The sequence below is a fragment of the Lissotriton helveticus genome, assembly GCF_964261635.1.
Source record: "Lissotriton helveticus chromosome 1_1 unlocalized genomic scaffold, aLisHel1.1 SUPER_1_unloc_6, whole genome shotgun sequence".
Classification (NCBI taxonomy): Eukaryota; Metazoa; Chordata; class Amphibia; order Caudata; family Salamandridae; genus Lissotriton; species Lissotriton helveticus.
Genome location: NW_027611703.1, coordinates 3,567,876 through 3,585,365, shown reverse-complemented (window position 1 = coordinate 3,585,365; position 17,490 = coordinate 3,567,876). Strand labels below are relative to the sequence as shown.

The following is a 17,490-nucleotide window of genomic DNA, read 5'->3' as shown; positions in this document are numbered from 1 at the left end:
TGTTCCCTGTACCGGAGACCCTCCCAGCGACTGGCAGGTCCTCCGACGCTGGCCGGGGGCCTGGGGGAGGGGTGGCTGCGGCGAACGGGATCCCACGGCCTGAAGCGGCCTAGTAGTGACAGGAGGAGAGAGAGCCGGGGCCTCGATTTGCTGGCCGGGAGCGGAGGCACAGAGGCCAGCGCGGCAGTGGTGGAGCTGCCGGGGCGGTGCCGGCCACCTTGCATAGACGTCCCGTGGCTGCCCCCGGCTCCCCCAAGAGTCCCGCAGCTAGGGAACTCCTGCTGTGATCGGCGGTCCCTGGACCAGAGAGGGGTCCTTCCAGGGTACTGCCCAGTGGAGCGACAGTGACGGGCAGGGGCTCCGGAGCGGGACCGGCCATATTGGGAACATTAGTTGAGCGGTGGTACGGGGGTGAGTTGGCTGTGGGGTGCGGCGGTCGGGGGCTGCTAGCGGGGGCTGTCTCGCGCCCCTCCTCTTCACCCTCTACATCCTCGGAGGGCCTGCCCAAGGGCCATCAGGGGGTTAGGCGGCCGAGCCGGGCCGTGGTGACGGCGGTGGCGCAGTGAAGGTGGGGCAGGGCCCTCCGTGACCTGGACGCCCGGTCTCTCGCCCTGGGCTGCAGGTGGAAGACTAAGTACCCAAGCGCGCGGTGCGACAAGTGCACTGGGGCCCCATCGCGGTGCAGCATGGCGTAGCCCCCAGCAAGTGGAAATGTGGTCCGGCACCGGCCTTCCCCATATTGACAGTGGTATACTTAGGCCTCGCTGGCCTTGGGGCCATCGGCTAAGCCCGGGAGGGGCCGGGGTCTGCGGCGCGCGTCGGTGGTCGGGTCGGGCCACGGAGTGGAAGATTGGAGGTGAAGACAGTGGAATATTGGTGGACATTGGGGCTGTCCTTAAGGAGGTGGCCACCTGCATGTGGGCTTGGAGTGGGACAGATCCTGCATTGGGCCTGTGGTCTGGGCTGTGGGCTGTTTCGATGCTAAGCCGGTTCGACAGCCATTCTTGAGGATCTTGTGGCAGGACACCCCCTGAGACAATGACGCGGGACAAAGGTGGCGGGGTTCTACCAAGCAGGGCACCCTGGATAAATTCACTGGAATGGGTGCAGCTGCAGGGGCTACGGGAACGCAGAGCCAGGTTCCGGACAATGCGGCGCTAATGCTGCCATCACCCAGTCTCGAGATATGTTACATGCGGAGATCGGGGCTGTTGGATCCGATGTCATGCTACTGCGGCAGGATTTGCGCAACGCCGTCGATCGCATAGCAGGGACTGAGGCACTTATATCGGGGGTGGAAGACGATGTTACGACCCTTAAAAAGAGAAGGTGGCCGCAATGGAGAAGAGCCAGAAGGGGTTGGCGCTGCGGGCAGAGGACGCTGAAGGGAGGGCTCGACGCAACAATCTCCGCTTCGTGGGATTTCCGGAGGGTTGCGAGGGAGATAGTGTGGAGCGCTTTCTGACACGGTGGCTGGAGGGCTGGCTCCCCCTAGATACCCTCTCCTGATGCTTTGTGGTGTAGCGCGCTCACAGGGCCCTCATGCAGAAACCCCCTCAGGGTGCCGTCCCCGGACGATCATCACCAAATTCTTGAACTATATGGACGCGATACTATCCTGAAGCAGGCCAGGGCTAAGGAGTCTCTTACATGCGACAACGCCAAGATCCTCATTTTTCCAGACTACACGCGCCTGGTGCAGCAGCAGAGGCAATCCTTCTTAGCGGCCAATGCTCGCCTTTGACAATTGAAGATCCAGTATGCGCTGCTGTATCCAGCCCGCCTGAGAGTGATATATAGGTCCTGCACTTGGTTCTTTGACTCGTCGGAGGAGGTTTTTACATGGACGGATGAAACTGTACGGGTGCGGGTTCACACAGCGCCTGGCCGAGACTCGGATTCATCGTCAAATGAAGCGGCACGGAAGGGACAACGGGGTCAGTGGCGGGGAAGCAGGAGATCGAGCTCCAGGCGGAGATCGCTGTCTGGTTCGGCCCCCCGAGACAGGCTTCAGCGGACTGATTAATCGGCTCTGTGGGGACTGATATCCTGGTGGTTATATATCTTGACTTCTGAATGGGCACATGTGTGGGGCTGGGTACCCGGTCACGTAGTGGTGGGCGGGAAGGGGTGAGGCCCAGAGGGGTATGGGTGGTCAGTTGGGGATCCATTGGAAGGGTTGATACCAGTCCCCCTGTTGGGGATTAGGCTCCTATGTGACCGCGACAGATGATTCCATGTTTGGGAGGTATGGGGGGGGGAGGGGTAGGGAGGGTTTGTTCAGTTTGTTTGATTGCGCATTCACACCCATTATCTGGAACCTTGGCTTTAGCTTGGAGAACACATATGTTTTCTGTAAGAATGTCTGTTTTTTACATGCCTGATACGGAGGTTGAATGGCGGATGACCCCTGGGTCCATACATGTGGTCAGTTGGAATGTCAGGGGGGCCTTAGACAAGGTGAAGCGGGGAGCTCTTCTTCAGTATGCTAAGAGGGCTGGGGCCGATGTGCTCCTGCTTCAGGAAACACACCTCATGGGTTGGGTACCAAAGCCTTATACCTCCAATGTTATGGATATGTTCAGGTGTTTCACTCGGGGTTCACGAGAGGCTCCCGTGGAGTGGCTGTGTTGATCCATCGCAGGGTCCAGTATGAGCACGAGAGTATTTGGTCTGACACGCAGGGACGGTATGTTTTCATACAGGTCACGATTGGGGGAGAGGTGGTGATCCTAGGTAGTGTATATGCACCGCCACCATTACAGTGGTCCCTAGTGGAACTGCTACTAACACTGTGGGGGGAATATGCCAGATGTGCTTTCTTTGGTAGGGGGCGATTGGAAGGATGTCATGGACCGGGATTGGGATAAATGGAGGAGTGAAGGGAAGGCGAGAGTGGGAGGAACCCCCACCAAGTTGCATTCCCTGGCTGCCGGGTTATACTGGACAGACGTCTGGAGACACATTCAGGGTCCTTGCAGGGAATACACATACTTTTCCTCGACACATGATTCGTTCTCGAGACTCGATTACATATTTCTCCCTAGGAGGATGGTACACAGAGCACTGTCAGCAAACATTATGCCTAGAGCCTTGTCTGATCATTCACCCGTTGCACTCAAGGTTCGGATTTGCCCTGGGAGGCACCCTCTTAGATGGCGCATGTCGGGGTGGCAGCTGCAAAAAGAGGAATATAGGGAACACCTGGATAAGGAGATAGATAATTACCTGGTTGCGAATGTAGGGTCAGTTGAGTCACCGGCTGTGCTCTGGGAGGCGATGAAACACACATTGTGGGGGTTGGATGTTTCCTGGTGTGTGGACGCGCGGAGGGAAAGGCAGAGGGACCTGGTGCGTAGGGAGGCGGATATTGAGGCACTGGAGCGAAGGGGCAGGGAGGTGGATGGGGGACCGGCCAGGAGACAGTTGGTGTTAGCTCAGCAGCAGTACGCGGTACTCTTGCTAGACGAGGCTCTTCAGTCGTGGCTGGCAACGCGCAGTAGGGTCTGTCGATGGGGGGATAAACCGAGCAAAATGCTTCACCGTCTGTGCCAAGGTTCATTTCATGCCCAGCCCTTACCACGGGTCGTGGACCTGGTGGGGGAGCCGATATTAGAACCCTCTGCTATTGCCGCAAGCTTTGCGGCGTACTTTGAGGACCAATACTCTCCCAAAGAGTGCCTTGGGGAAGCGTTTATTGTGAAATTTATTGACCATCTTCCGCCTAAGACGTTTTCGGATGAGGTGGGAGAGCACTTGGATCGGCCTTTGTCGGATGATGAACTCGGTGTGGCCCTGGGAGAATTGAATCCGGGGAAGGCCCCGGGTCCGAATGGGTTTCCCTGCGAATTTTTTTAAAGGTTTTTTACGCAGTTGGCCCTACACTTTCGGCCGTTGGTGGAGGAGGCGCGGGAGGATGGATTGCTTCCCCCGGACTGGTGGCATGCGGAGATAGTGGTATTCCACAAACCAGGTAGACCTACGGAGCAGCATGCATCATATCGCCCCATCTCCCTCCTCAATATCGAGGCAAAGGTTTTGGCCAAGGCGTTGGCTAACCGACTTAAGCCGCACATCACGACTCTAGTCCATCCGGACCAGGCAGAGTTCATGCCTCAGAGAGCGACCCGCCACAATATTAGGCGTGCGCACGTAGCAATGTCTGCCCATGGGCGGCTCGGGGAGTTGGTGGCGCTACTGCTGGCAGACATGGACAGGGCCTTTGATTCTCTGAGTTGGGTGTACCTGTTCGCATTGCTGCGGAGGCTCAATCTGGGACCGCGGTTTTTAGCTTATCTGCAGCTGTTATATACTACCATAACGGCTTCGTTCTTTCCTATCCGGAGGCGTACCCGCCAGGGCTGCCCCCTTTCCCCCTTCCTTTTTGCGCTCGCTATGGAGCCATTGGCGGCCTGGGTGCGAATAGTTGCTCAGCTTAAAGGGTTTCGATGGGCACCAGGACTTACAGATAAGATAGCATTATACACGGACGATGTGCTGTTCTTTCTTACAGACTTGGATAGATTGGGGCCGCGATTATTGCGTATTCCCCAGATTTTCGATGAGACCTCGGGGCTATATATGAATCCACATAAATCCACACTTTGGGTCCTGGGGGGTGGTTCTGGGGTGGGGAAATGGGCATCGGCCCTACAATTGGCGACAGGGGGGGATGAAGTACTTGGGGTCTTTTTTTGTCCGATGTCCCAGTTCTTAATTTTGACGCCTCAAGGTGAGTATACCATTTCATACTTTTTTCAAGCCATATTCCCAAATATCTATATTCAGTTACCGTTTCTACTTTCTCTGACCTCATCCACCATGTGAACCCAGCTTTCCTCCGACCAAAGCTCAAGGCTTTAGTCTTGTCCATATTAATCACAAGATTTTTCTTGGTGCAGTAATCCTTAAATATATTTAGTTTCCTTTGCAAGCCAACTTCAGTCTGATCCATAATCACCAGATCGTCGGCATAAAGCAAACTGCTAGGAACAAGGAAAACAGCAGGGGGGCCAATACACATCCCTGCCGCAACCCATTTCCATTCTCAATCCTCCCAGATAAACTTCCATCTATATCTAAAATTATCTGGGCCCATTTCTTAGTATGGAGTATTTGAATCAGACTTGTTAGACCTGGCACCTTGGCGTGAGTCTCCTTCCGCTTTTTGCTGATGTGCCTCAGATGTTTTGCTGGTATTCGATGCTCAGGGCACTGCGCCACGGCCAATCCGTGCCGCAGTGCAAGTGCTCCCAATGAAAAGTATATCCGTAATTGATATTCCACGATTGGCTTATTTGGTTTACTGTCAGTCCCCAGTAACGTGCATGAGGAGTGCCGGGGCTTGTAGATACAAATGCCGCTAGTGGGCTTGCAGCGCTGGTTGCACCACCCACAGAAGCGGCCCTGTAACATGTGTCTCGGGTCCGCCACTGCAGACCCTGCGTACAGTCTGGTACTGCCACGCTGACTGAGCAAGTGCCCACACTTGCCAGTCCCTAAAACCTTCCCTAACCTTCATATCAGTCACCCCTATGGTAGGCCTACGGGCAGGGTGCATTGTAAGCATAAGGTAGGACAAGCCTAGAGTGCTGAATGTCCTAGTAATGAATTACCGCCCTTTTGGTTCTTCACTATTGAAGGGCTACCTGTTCTCTTAGGCCAAGATGGGCTGCTGGAACTATTACACGCCATAGTCCCGGCAGGCTCAGGGAACACGGTGTCACGTCGAGTTTAGTATGCCTGAACTCAGAATAATAAAATACTTCCTTTAGTAAGATTTATTTTAAAAGCCTGTGTTTGCAAACGCTACTTTTAGAAAGTTAGCCTTTGCTCGGCTAACTATTCAGCCCGCCTCTGCCAGGATGTGTATCTGTTGTCTGGTTTGTGTGAGTGACAGAGCTGGGGAATTCCCGGGGACAGTCTGGGCCTCCAGGTGGTGAATAGGGTGGTTACACCAGGATGGGTGGGCGGAGTAGTCCTTGACTCTAGATAGGGTTGTACTCCACCACCACAATGCTGGCTCCACCTCCTGCGGAGCGTCTGATGTCTCTGCCCTGCACCCTGAAAGAAGACCGCAGCTTCCTGTAAACAGAGTACTCAACAACCGGGTTGAACTAGGCTCAGGCCCCTTGGCCTGCAAAGACAAAAGAAACGCAGTATAAATATAGGAGCTCCGTTCCTTACAAATCAGATCCAGTTTTGACCACGACGAACCTCTGCCTGACTAAAAGGACCAAGAGAAGCTGAAGGAAGGAAACCAGTCTGTATCCTGTAAGACTGACCTGCAGTGGTGCCTTGCTGAGAACGGAGAGGAAAGGACCAGAGAGGACTTTGTAGACTTGTGCCTGAAACGATCTCCAAGGGCTTGATTGCGAGCTTGCCCCCTGAACTGAACCCCACGACCATTGGGTTCTATTCTGCTTGTGCCCGTCTGCTGTTGGGCCTTAGTTTTTATTCCCTCGCCGGAGTTGTGACTCAGGTGCCTTCGCCCCTCCCATGGTCGTGACAGCTCGGAGCCTGGTCGCCCTGCTGCAGAGAGCCCCGCTCATCCCTGAGTCACTCTTCCCTTCAGTGCCGGGCCGCCCGCTCTCCTGTCACCTCGCCTGCTAACGGAGTGCGTTGTACGCCCCTCATCTTCTCCGGCCGGAATCTGCATGGAGCGCATGCCATAGCCTCGGACGATCCGTACGTCGTAACATACATGACTGTCTCGCTTTGCCCTCCTGCATACCAAGGCTCGTGCCGCACCTCAAGAAAGGCCTCCCCGTACAGTGGTACCGGAAGCCTGGTGCTGCACCCGTCTGCCTGAGAACGCGACGCCCCTCACAGATCCCCGAGTACGACCTGCCATGCTAAGAAGTTGTACGCCCCGCAGGCCTGAACGGCGCCTCGCCCCGTGAGCTGCATCCGACCCCGGATCGCCGCAACCCTCCACAGTCCTGCTCCCCCGCCTCGCTCCTCGAGGGGGCACCGAGCCGGAGAGATCCTCTGGAGATCCGTCGGCCTCGTCCCGGGTCCGCCCTCACCAGTGGCTGCGCCTGAAACGCCTCGGACTTCCACAAGCAAGGTACCCTTGAACTCCGTCTCGAGTTCATATCGGATCCAGGGTCCGCAACATTCTGTTTTCCCTGTCATCGTACCTTGCTGAACAACGAACATTTAAAGACTGAATTGCCTATTTAAATCTGGTGGCCCTCAAATCGCTAAATGTTATATGGTCTTGTGATAACTCTGCAGCTGAAGTATTTTACATAAAGTCTACGTATTTTTGATACAACCTTACGACTGGGGTCCATTTGTGGTGGGTCAGTGGGTTTACTGTGTATGATCATAAATGCTTAACTAACTATCGCCCTGAAGATTAGCCTTGTCTGCTCGCGCCACACTACCTAGAGGGTGAGCAGGGGTTATTCGAAGGAGTAGTTCCCTTGCCCTGACTAGAGGAGGAGGCCCCTGCTTGTCGCAAGTACGCACTTGAGCCAACCAGAGACCCCCGAGTCTAACAAGACTTAACAAATCTTTTGGGATACAGTAGCTAGTTAAGGCTTCCCACAACAGCTCCCGGTCTGCGCGGGAGTCCACAAAATAGCATAATAAACTTCCCTGCGTTTCAATCGACTTCCGCGCTATTGCCCATAGAGCGAAGCAATGGTCAATTGTGGAGTGGCCTGCTTTAAACCCCCCTGTTCTGGGCGTATAATCTGATTATCTGGGCCTGCAGCGTGGGTAAGCTCCAAACTTGCTATAATTTTCTTTATATAGCTTGAGGTAAAGTCTTCTTTTATGTCAACCCTCATCTGTGGCCAAACTGGCATCCTTGACTCTTCTTGTATAGGCCATTTCCCATATATTTCTCCCAGGTAGCCCACCCATTCATCTTCAGGGACCATACAGTCTAGAGAACCTGCTTTTCTACCCACACTTTCTTGGACTAATTTCCAAAATCCTTTGACATCTCTAGTTTCAATTACCTCCAACATATTTGCCCAGCACTTATCTTTACAGGTTCTTTTTTTGTTCCGAATTAGTGTTTTGTATGTTGACCTTAGTAACTGGAGGGACAGAGATAATTCCACATTAAACCTGACCGTTAATCTTCTCGCCTTCTGCCTGATCTGTGCCGTGGCTACCCGGCATTCATCGTCAAACCAGGTGTTCAAATTGTTATTAACACTATGTCTCCCAGGCCCTGCCTTTCTTAATTAAATTTTTTTCTTTAAGGTGTCCACCAGCTTGCCTATGGTGGATTCAAACCAGGCAATTCCATTTCTTAATTGAATTTCTTCTACAGGAATAGCCTGCTGGGTTTGCTTTAATTTCTCGATATATTCCTCTGTTATACTAGTTGTCAACCGTTTTGCATAATCCACATGTACCTGCAAAACCCTTTCTCTATTTTTGCTTCTTGATAGATGTAATTCTGCCCTCAATGGATAATGGTCGCTACCTTTCATTTTCACCACCTCAAAATTTCTAATAAGCCCAAAGCACCAGGCCTGACAAAACACATAATCTATTGGGCAGAGTTGCTGGCCCCTCAAAAAAGTGCGTCCTGCTGGCCGATCTGGCTGCATTCTCCCATTTACGCACACCATGCCCAGTGAACCCATCAGCTGAGTAAAAGTCGCATCCTTTGGCGAGATCTCTCCTCTAGGGAAAATGGCTACTTCGATATTGAGTCTAAAAATTCCTTGAGCCAATTATCCACCCTTTTGGGGTCTAATCTATGATTAAAATCACTGAACACCAATAATATATCCTTCTGATACTCTAGGCTAACAGACCCTATATCGTCTTTCAGTTTTCCTAAATTCACCTTCTATTCATTGTCCTTTCCCTTCTGTATATAAACGTTTATAATACATATTCCATCAAAGCAGGGATCCGACTTCTGCAGTAGAACCCTACAGCCTAATGCCCAATCACAATGTAGTTTCAAATTCTGAACCTTCCTAGCTATCTGTGTGGAAATCAGCATTAGTTGGCCCCCGATGGCCTCCCCAGAGTATTTTTCTTTGCTGCTTTAGAGTGTTGGGCGAAACCTTCTGTAACTAGGGTTGCTCGGGTATCGTCACACAGCCAAGTCTCCTGCAGGCAGACAATATCATTACTCTTAATGAATTTATCAAAATTATTCTGAGTCGATATTTTTTTTTAGCCATTTATATTCCATGATGGAACTGATAGGCTGTGTGACGACCCATGCTCCAAGTCGATTTCACTCAGGAACCCCTCCTCTTCTTACTCCCTAAATTCTGGGGATGCTAGGACATTAAACCTATTTCCAGCAAATATATCTGTGTTGTATCTTGCAAATTCGTTATCAGTTATAGTTATTGCAAGATCCTCCTTCTTATTCCAACTTGAGTTGATTAACCTTATCTGCCGTACCCTAGTGCAGCATGATTCGTAAGGAAGTGCTGCCCCTGGAATTCCTCCCTTCTTACCAATCTAATCCCCTCCTTTTGCAGCTTATTTTTGGCATTTTCTGCAGCGGCTTTCACCAAGGCAGAGTAGAAGAGGAGCTGGGTCACATCACCCCCTTTGCTATTTGTAACAAACCCTACTTTTCTAAGGTCCTCTGTGCCAATGCTGCCGAGACTTGCACATTTTGACATGGAGAATATAAGTTGTGATCGATTTAGTGGGTTTAATTTCCTGGCTTTTTTCCCGCCTTTGTCCTGGCCGGAAGGTTCTAGGAAACCCCATAAGTCGGGGGTACAATCTTGCCTTACGCCGTGGATGTCTCCCATTAATCTAGCTTCCCTTCTCTTTGTTGGAATGTCTCCCTAATCTTTTTCTTTGGTGGTCTTACTACGTCTAGGATTTCCAGGTCCCAATTGTGTAGTTATCCTCAATTCTGTACCTTTCTCCTCTTTCTCCTTTTTCCGTTTCGTTGTTGGTGCCAGACTACTTTTAGTGATCTTTGATCTTTCTAGCCTATTCCAAGGTTCTTCTCGTTCGGCTATCAGCTTTGCTATACTCCTTTGATCTTTGCGTTAATTCCCTCTCTTGACATTCTTGTTTCTTCCTTTCTCCTTTCACTCTTCTCACCTTCCTTACATGATGTCTTAGTTGTTGTCTTATTCTAAGGGCGACCTCCTCTTCCCCTTTGAGCTCGGGAATCCACTCATGTAATATCTCCTTTCACCCCATTTCCTCACAATCATTGGCTCCTCTTTCTTTAGCTTGGGAGCCCTTAACAAAGCTACCTCTTCATCCTTACCGCCTACCCCCTCCTGTTCCCCACCAATCGGTCTAACTAATGCCGGCATTAACCCTCTGATTTGTGACAACTCGCCCAACATTGCTTTCGACGGCTCCCCCTGGAACATTCTTGGCGAAGAGGACAGCCGTGGATTCAAAGAAACCCCAGAGATGTTAAATATGGCCTGGTTTGGAGAGGCTAGACCAACCTCGCCCATGGACTCAGAGGTTGGGTAGGCCTCGGCACTTGAGTCCTTTTCCGTCACATCCTTCCCCTTGAAATGTCTTCCCAAAAAGTCTTTGATTGAGTTAGACACTGATGAACCACCTTTTGCTATTTTTGGTTTTGCTGATTGCAGTGTTAGCGTAAAGGATTGTACATTCCTTGCTACTTGTTTTTTCCTTCCAGTTGGCTCACTCATCGCCCCTTTAGATTTACCTGCTCCGCTCCCTTCACCTGCCACTGGAATGTTCATCTCATTCTTTTTCCCGTTTTATAGTCTTACGGGTTATTGCTTGGGACGGTGCCATCTTTTAGATTTCCTTCTTCGTTACTCGCACTCTGGTCTCAGGTCACCAATCCTATAGCCTGTTTTAAATGCTACTTCCCTATTCCAATCCTCCGCTGGGATTAGATCACGAGGCCCCTTTTGCCAATACCAATTCAATAACCTGTACCCATGTGACTAGCGCCGTCGCTTTTGGGTTCCTTTTAATGTCCTTGACTATTAAGAAAAACAATTACAGCCCTTCCATATTTTAAACCTATGTAGGGCAACTGCTCCTCACTTACTTCTGTTTCACGGTTTGCCGCTGTGCACTCCGCTCTTCCAGCCCCCTGCGACCGTTGGCTAATCGTCTGCTCAGGTGCTGTCACCAACTCTAACTTAGCTGGTGCCTACAGCACTTCTTAGGGCCTGTCTTTTATTTTAAGTTGAATTTTAAGGTTAATGTGCCAGGGTTTTGCGCCTCAAGCTTCTCAGCTAAACTCTGGACCTCCGGCTGCAATTCTCGGCCTCCAGCAGGGCGCCATGGGCTCCTGGATCCTCTTTTCACTCAACGCTCCGCTCGGCGTTCGCTCGGCGTTCAGAAAGAGCGGAGCAGATGCAGGCACAGGATCCCTGGGACAAACGGGCACGCGCACGCAAACACAAACGCATGCGCGTGAGATCCAATACGTCAGCTCCAGGCGTCCGGCGTCCAATGCTTCCTGGAGCTTCCTGGGGCGAGAGCAAGTACGATTGTGCACGTGGTAACTGGAACAGAGTGTATGGGGAAGGAATATGATCAGCTCTCTATGCCTCAGTACCTTGTCCCAAATATTTAGTGTTAGGGCCACCGGAGTACTTGAGTGTCTCAAGACTGCTGTGTGCAGACCCTATAACTGGCAGCACCCTGGAGTATGTATGTATAAATCAGATTATTTTGGAAGTAACCTGCAATATACTGGCAGGCAGCACCCTGCCAACAAGTAGGATTTCTCATAGTATTCTATTTCCTGGCACATTAATGGTGCTAGTCTTTTAAGTGGCAGAAGAACAACACTGACCGTACATTTTCATGGGTTTGTTTTTAAAATGACGTACACATTAGGAATGACATTTCGTTCTGCTGGAATAATAACACAAGTTATCTTGCACTCTGCTATGATGTTGCATAGATTGTTGGCTGCAATGCATTCCATGTTTCATTCAAACATGCGTTCTACAGGGCACATACATGATTTGCTGCTGTAGAGAAATAATGCTCCTGTGTACTGTGGCAGACTCAGAAATATTGGAAAACGTCATGATTTCTCTTTCAGCACTTCATAGTAAAATCTTTCATTTTTTGACTCAATCATTTGGCAGAAACATAACTTAGTACCATTAAAATAGTTGTGATGGGGAACATTCATGTGGGGTTAGGACTGGCTCGATCAGAGTGCTTGCTGACTTGCAGGAGTATGGAGTTGACCACCTTGCCTGGTCCGGTGTGGAACCAAGCCAGCGATGCTTTGCTGCAGGCTCATTTGCCCTGATAGCTGGTCAACAGTTTGAGGAGGAGGAGGTGAAGAGCTGGCTAAGTGTGCCATGAGGCTGGCTGTTCAGTACATCCCTGAGAAGTGAGCTTTGAGTCGATGTAGTGTTCCTCTTATGCCACGTGCAATTCATCCTCTCCAAAGCCTCAGGAATTCCTGGGTGTGAAGGGCGGCTGATTCTGATTGGGTGCTTGATAGTTTTCCAGAAACTCATGTTCTTGATTGTTCATGTTTGTCAGTAGTCAATTAAACACGCCCAGGGGTTTTATCTCTTCAGTTGGCACAAGCTGCAATAAAAGTTTCTTTCCCATTGCAAAAAAATATGAACGGCTGATGAGCCTCTGTCTGTCAAAGAATGGAAGGGCTGGACAACTGTCATTCATCTCACTGCTAAACAGAGCAGTGTCATGCTTCACCCTCACTCAGGCCTCTGATTTTAACTAACATCGCTTAGAACACTGGGACTTTAGAGCCCGTCCTTTTAATGAGAAAAACAAAACTACAAGTCCTATAAGCTATACTGGTGAAAGGTGTCACGCATGACCTGGGACAACATCCGATTCAGCGCATCCAGTAACATTTTTTAAGTATTTGAGACAATATTGAATTTATAACCTTTGTTTTTTATGGTCATGAGTCACCAGAATACTAAAAACGTGTCTTTTATTTTCAGGGTCAATTAAGTAATGGTCAACAGGTTGGAAGCTCTGTTAATTCTTCAGTATTTGTCATTGATCTCCATGTGTGACTGGTTTGGGTCTGCCCCTGCATCGTTCCCGATAACTCGCACAGGTAAGGAGCTTGTAGCAGCAACATGATAACCCCATACTCGTCTGTAAGAAGTGCGCTCGGAGGCAGGTATCCGATCATTTTTGTGAAACAAGCAAGCGCCAATATCTGCTATGTACATTTGTTAAAATAAAACAGTCAAATCACAGTATATTGTTCCGGAGTTCGTCCCAGAGACATTATCTGTAACTGAACGCAGACACCCTATAAAGCATGTGCGTTTAAGACAAGTTGTGTTCACTCACCTGAAGGTGACATGCTTCTTCATTGGGCTATACACCTCACCCGGCCGTCGCTACAATGCCTGGCGGGCACCACAAGAGGGCACTTGGTTGCAGATCTTTTATTAAGTACGCCGGATGAGCATAGTAGGACAGAGGATGTTGTGTCATAAGATGTGAGATTGGTGAAGTCTGAATAAAAGATCAACTATTGACCAGTTGCTGCAATATAGTTAATGTGATCATCCTGGTCCATGTTGAGATTAAAAACAGTGGCAGAGAAATTGCGGAACTAATGGACCCTATCACTGTGTGAAAGTATCGATCACCTATGGACCTGCTGGTAAGCTGGGGTCTGTACTTCAGGTCAACGTTTTTCATGGGGCAATCTGTTGGCATTTCATCAGGACCAAATATGGGAAAACGGGTAAATGTGACCTAATCTTCTCCACAGCATGAGGAACTCTGTAACTCAAAGCCCTGCACCGTGCATAGGTGATAAGGTGCCTATTAACATCTTACTACCACAGGTGAGCACTCTCTAACATAGTGCACTAGTTACGGTAACCCTCCTAAAAATCAGGACACATTGACTTATCCAATAGCGAGGATGCCAAACACCTGCACTTCCAGATCCACATCAACCCCAAGACAACCCTCAGAGGCACCCTCATCTACAGACCCCCGGGACCACGCACACAATTCAGCGAAGACATCGCCGACTTCATCAGCCCGCACGCCCTCCTCTCCGCTGACTACATCCTCCTCGGGGACCTCAACTTCCACCTGGAGAACAACAACGACCGCAACACCACCACCCTGATGGACAACCTTGCCAACCTCGGACTCAAGCAACTGGTGAACACCCCCACCCACTACGCCGGACACACACTCGACCCGATCTTCTCCTCCAGCAAGGACATCGCCTTCAGCCATGCCACGGGACTCCACTGGACGGACCACAGCTGCGTCCACTTCAGCTTCAGAAGGACCACGCTCCACCACCACCAGCAACAGGTTCCCCGCAGAAGCTGGAACAAGATCACAGCCGACCAGCTCGCAACTTCCCTGAGCAAGAAGCCTCCCACCAGCACAACGAACCCCAGCCAAGCGGCCACCAACCTCACGAAATGGATCAGCGACTGCGCAGACGACCTCGCCCCTCTGAAGACCCCACCGAGCAGACCCAGCAGCAAGAAAGCCCCATGGTTTAACGATGAACTCAAGAGCTCCAAGAAGAACTGCAGAGCACTCGAGAAAACCTGGCGCAGAGACCCAACACCGGACAACATGACTGCCCTCAAGCTCGCCACCCGAAAACACCACCAACTGATCCACGCCACCAAGAAAACGACAGAACCACCGTCCCCCACCACCACCCTCCGCGCCTGGACCCCGATCAGCATCGAAGACACCACCCGCACGATGAACTCCATCCACTCCGGGTCTCCGACAGACCCCTGCCCTCACCACGTCTTCAACAAGGCCGACACTGTCATCGCACCCCACCTGCGGGACATCATCAACACCTCCTTCGACACTGCCACCTTCCCGGAGAGCTGGAAGCACGCCGAACTCAGCGCTCTACTCAAGAAACCATCAGCCGACCCCACCGACCTTAAGAACTACCGGCCCATCTCGCTCCTCCCTTTTCCTGCTAAAGTCATCGAGAAGACCGTCAACAAGCAACTGGCCGCCTTCCTCGAGACGAACGGTTCCCTCGACCTCTCGCAGTCTGGCTTCCGGGCCCACCACAGCACCGAGACCGCCCTGATCGCAGCTACCGATGACATCCGAGCCCTGCTCGACAACGGAGAAACGGCGGCCCTCATCCTCCTGGACCTCTCCGCGGCCTTCGACACCGTCTGCCACCGTACCCTAGTACAGCGCCTCAGCAACGTCGGAATCCAGGAGAAGGCACTGGAGTGGATCATCTCCTTCCTCGCCGGAAGGACACAGAGAGTCCGCCTCCCCCCGTTCAGATCGGAGGCCACGAAGTCATCTGCGGCGTACCTCAAGGCTCCTCGCTCAGCCCAACACTCTTCAACGTCTACATGAGCCCCCTCGCAGCCATCGCACGCCAGCACAACTTGAACATCATCTCCTACGCCGACGACACCCAGCTGATCCTCTCCCTCACCAACGACCCCGCCACCGCCAGAGCCAACCTACACGAAGGGATGACAGACGTAGCCAAATGGATGTCGAACAGCCGCCTGAAACTGAACTCGGACAAGACGGAAGTCCTCATCCTGGGATCCTCACCCTCCGCCTGGGACGACTCCTGGTGGCCCCCCGCCCTGGGCAGCGCACCCAAACCAACAGACCATGCACGCAACCTGGGCATCATCCTGGACTCCTCCCTCTCCATGACCAGACAAGTCAACGCCGTCTCCTCGTCGTGCTTCAACACCCTGCGCATGCTATGCAAGATCTTCCGTTGGATCCCCTCCGAGACCAGGAAGACAGTCACCCAGGCCCTCGTCACCAGCCGTCTGGACTACGGCAACTCCCTCTACGCCGGAACCACCGCCAAACTCCAGAAGAGACTCCAGCGGATCCAGAACACCTCAGCACGACTCATCCTGGACATCCCCCGCCGCAGCCACATCTCCGGACACCTGAGAGACCTGCACTGGCTCCCGGTCAACAAGAGAATAACCTTCCGGCTCCTCACCCACGCACACAAAGCCCTACACAACCAAGGCCCAGGATACCTCAACAGCCGCCTCAACTTCTACGCTCCCAAACGCCAGCTTCGATCGACCAGCCACGCCCTCACCGCCGTCCCCCGCATCCGAAGAGCCACCACAGGAGGAAGGTCCTTCTCCTACCTGGCTGCCAAGACTTGGAACTCCCTTCCGACCCGCCTCCGCCTGACCCAAGACCACCTCGCCTTCAGGAAGCAGCTCAAGACCTGGCTGTTCGAGCAGTAGCGGACCCCCCCCCAGCGCCTTGAGACCCTCCGGGTGAGTAGCGCGCTATATAAATGCTCTGATTGATTGATTGATTGATTGACGCCGCATCAGAGGGCAACTGGTTTGAAAAGCACATGCTTCCTAGGGTGTTCCGTTAGAGATAATGTCTGTGGGACTGAACTTCCAGAACAGTATACTGTGAGTTGATTTATATAAAGAATGTGTATACTGGACTGTCATTTTCCTCGTCATCTCGTATGATATGTAAAATAAAACACAACACACCTGGAGGCCAACAAATCTATCATACATTTAATGCAAAAATAGCAAAAGACCAAGCAAACTAACAAGTGACAATTGTATTTGCAATGTACGAGAGCATCCACCCTAAAGCAAGTTGGAGTATATAATGCTAATGCTCTCCATGTATTTGTATACACTTTCCTCCTAATACAAGTCAATGAAACATGAACACGTGATAGAAACAGTTACTAAAACAACACTAATGAGTAGGAGGCAGGATCTTCTCTCAAGAGGAATGTGATGAGTCCGTGAGGTGCAGATAAAAGATACACAGACAAGCTGCAGAATTCACTGTTTCTGGAAATAACTCTTCTGTTTGTCAATATTCAACTTACTACAAGATGCAGGAAAGTGTGCAGATGGACTTCAGTAAATAAAATGGTTCTGAGCCCTAATAGAATCATATAACTTTGCAGGCGAACAGACACATCAAATTAATATAAGAATATTGTAATATATCAATGCATGTTGTGGCATTGATGTGTATGATGTGTAAACAATTATCGGTATTAAAGAAACCAGTATATCCAGTTATGCTTTCTCAATTCCTTCTTCCTAGAGGCCACCACTGCTGCTATCCAGCTGTATTCAGCAGTGCCTCCTGTGACCTTGAACCCTGTATTTAATCAATACCAAAGGTCGTCAATGCTTCTAGCCAACTCCGGTCACTGGTGCCACTCGCACCCCACCACCCTTGGGCCTGTTATTCTTTTAGCCAGCTCCAGCCAGTTGTGGCCCCTTGGGCCTGTATGTAAGCCTACTAGACAGCTCCTGTTAGTACTGGCCCCTGGGACCTGTTATCCTTCTAGCCAACTTGAGTCATTAGTAGCACCTTGGGACTAGTGATCATACTAACCAGCTTCAGTAAGTATTGGCTCCCTGAGACCTATTATCCTGCTAAGTAACTCCAGTCAGTAGTGACCCCTGTACCTTAAATCCTGCAAATATTCAAAACCAGAGGTTAACTCTACTGCCAACCAGTTCCAGTCAATATTGACATGTATTGTTACCCTGCTTGTAATGAATACCA

General features: G+C 51.0%; 1 long non-coding RNA gene across 1 annotated transcript in view; it reads left to right on the top strand.

The window, feature by feature from the left end:
* Positions 1-12,896: 12,896 nt before the first annotated feature.
* LOC144806297 (uncharacterized) overlaps positions 12,897-17,490 on the top strand; it is a 71,311-nt gene continuing 66,717 nt past the window's right edge. The window contains exon 1 of the long non-coding RNA XR_013605755.1: positions 12,897-13,021. This is a non-coding gene — a long non-coding RNA (uncharacterized LOC144806297). The remainder of the gene's footprint in view (positions 13,022-17,490) is intronic.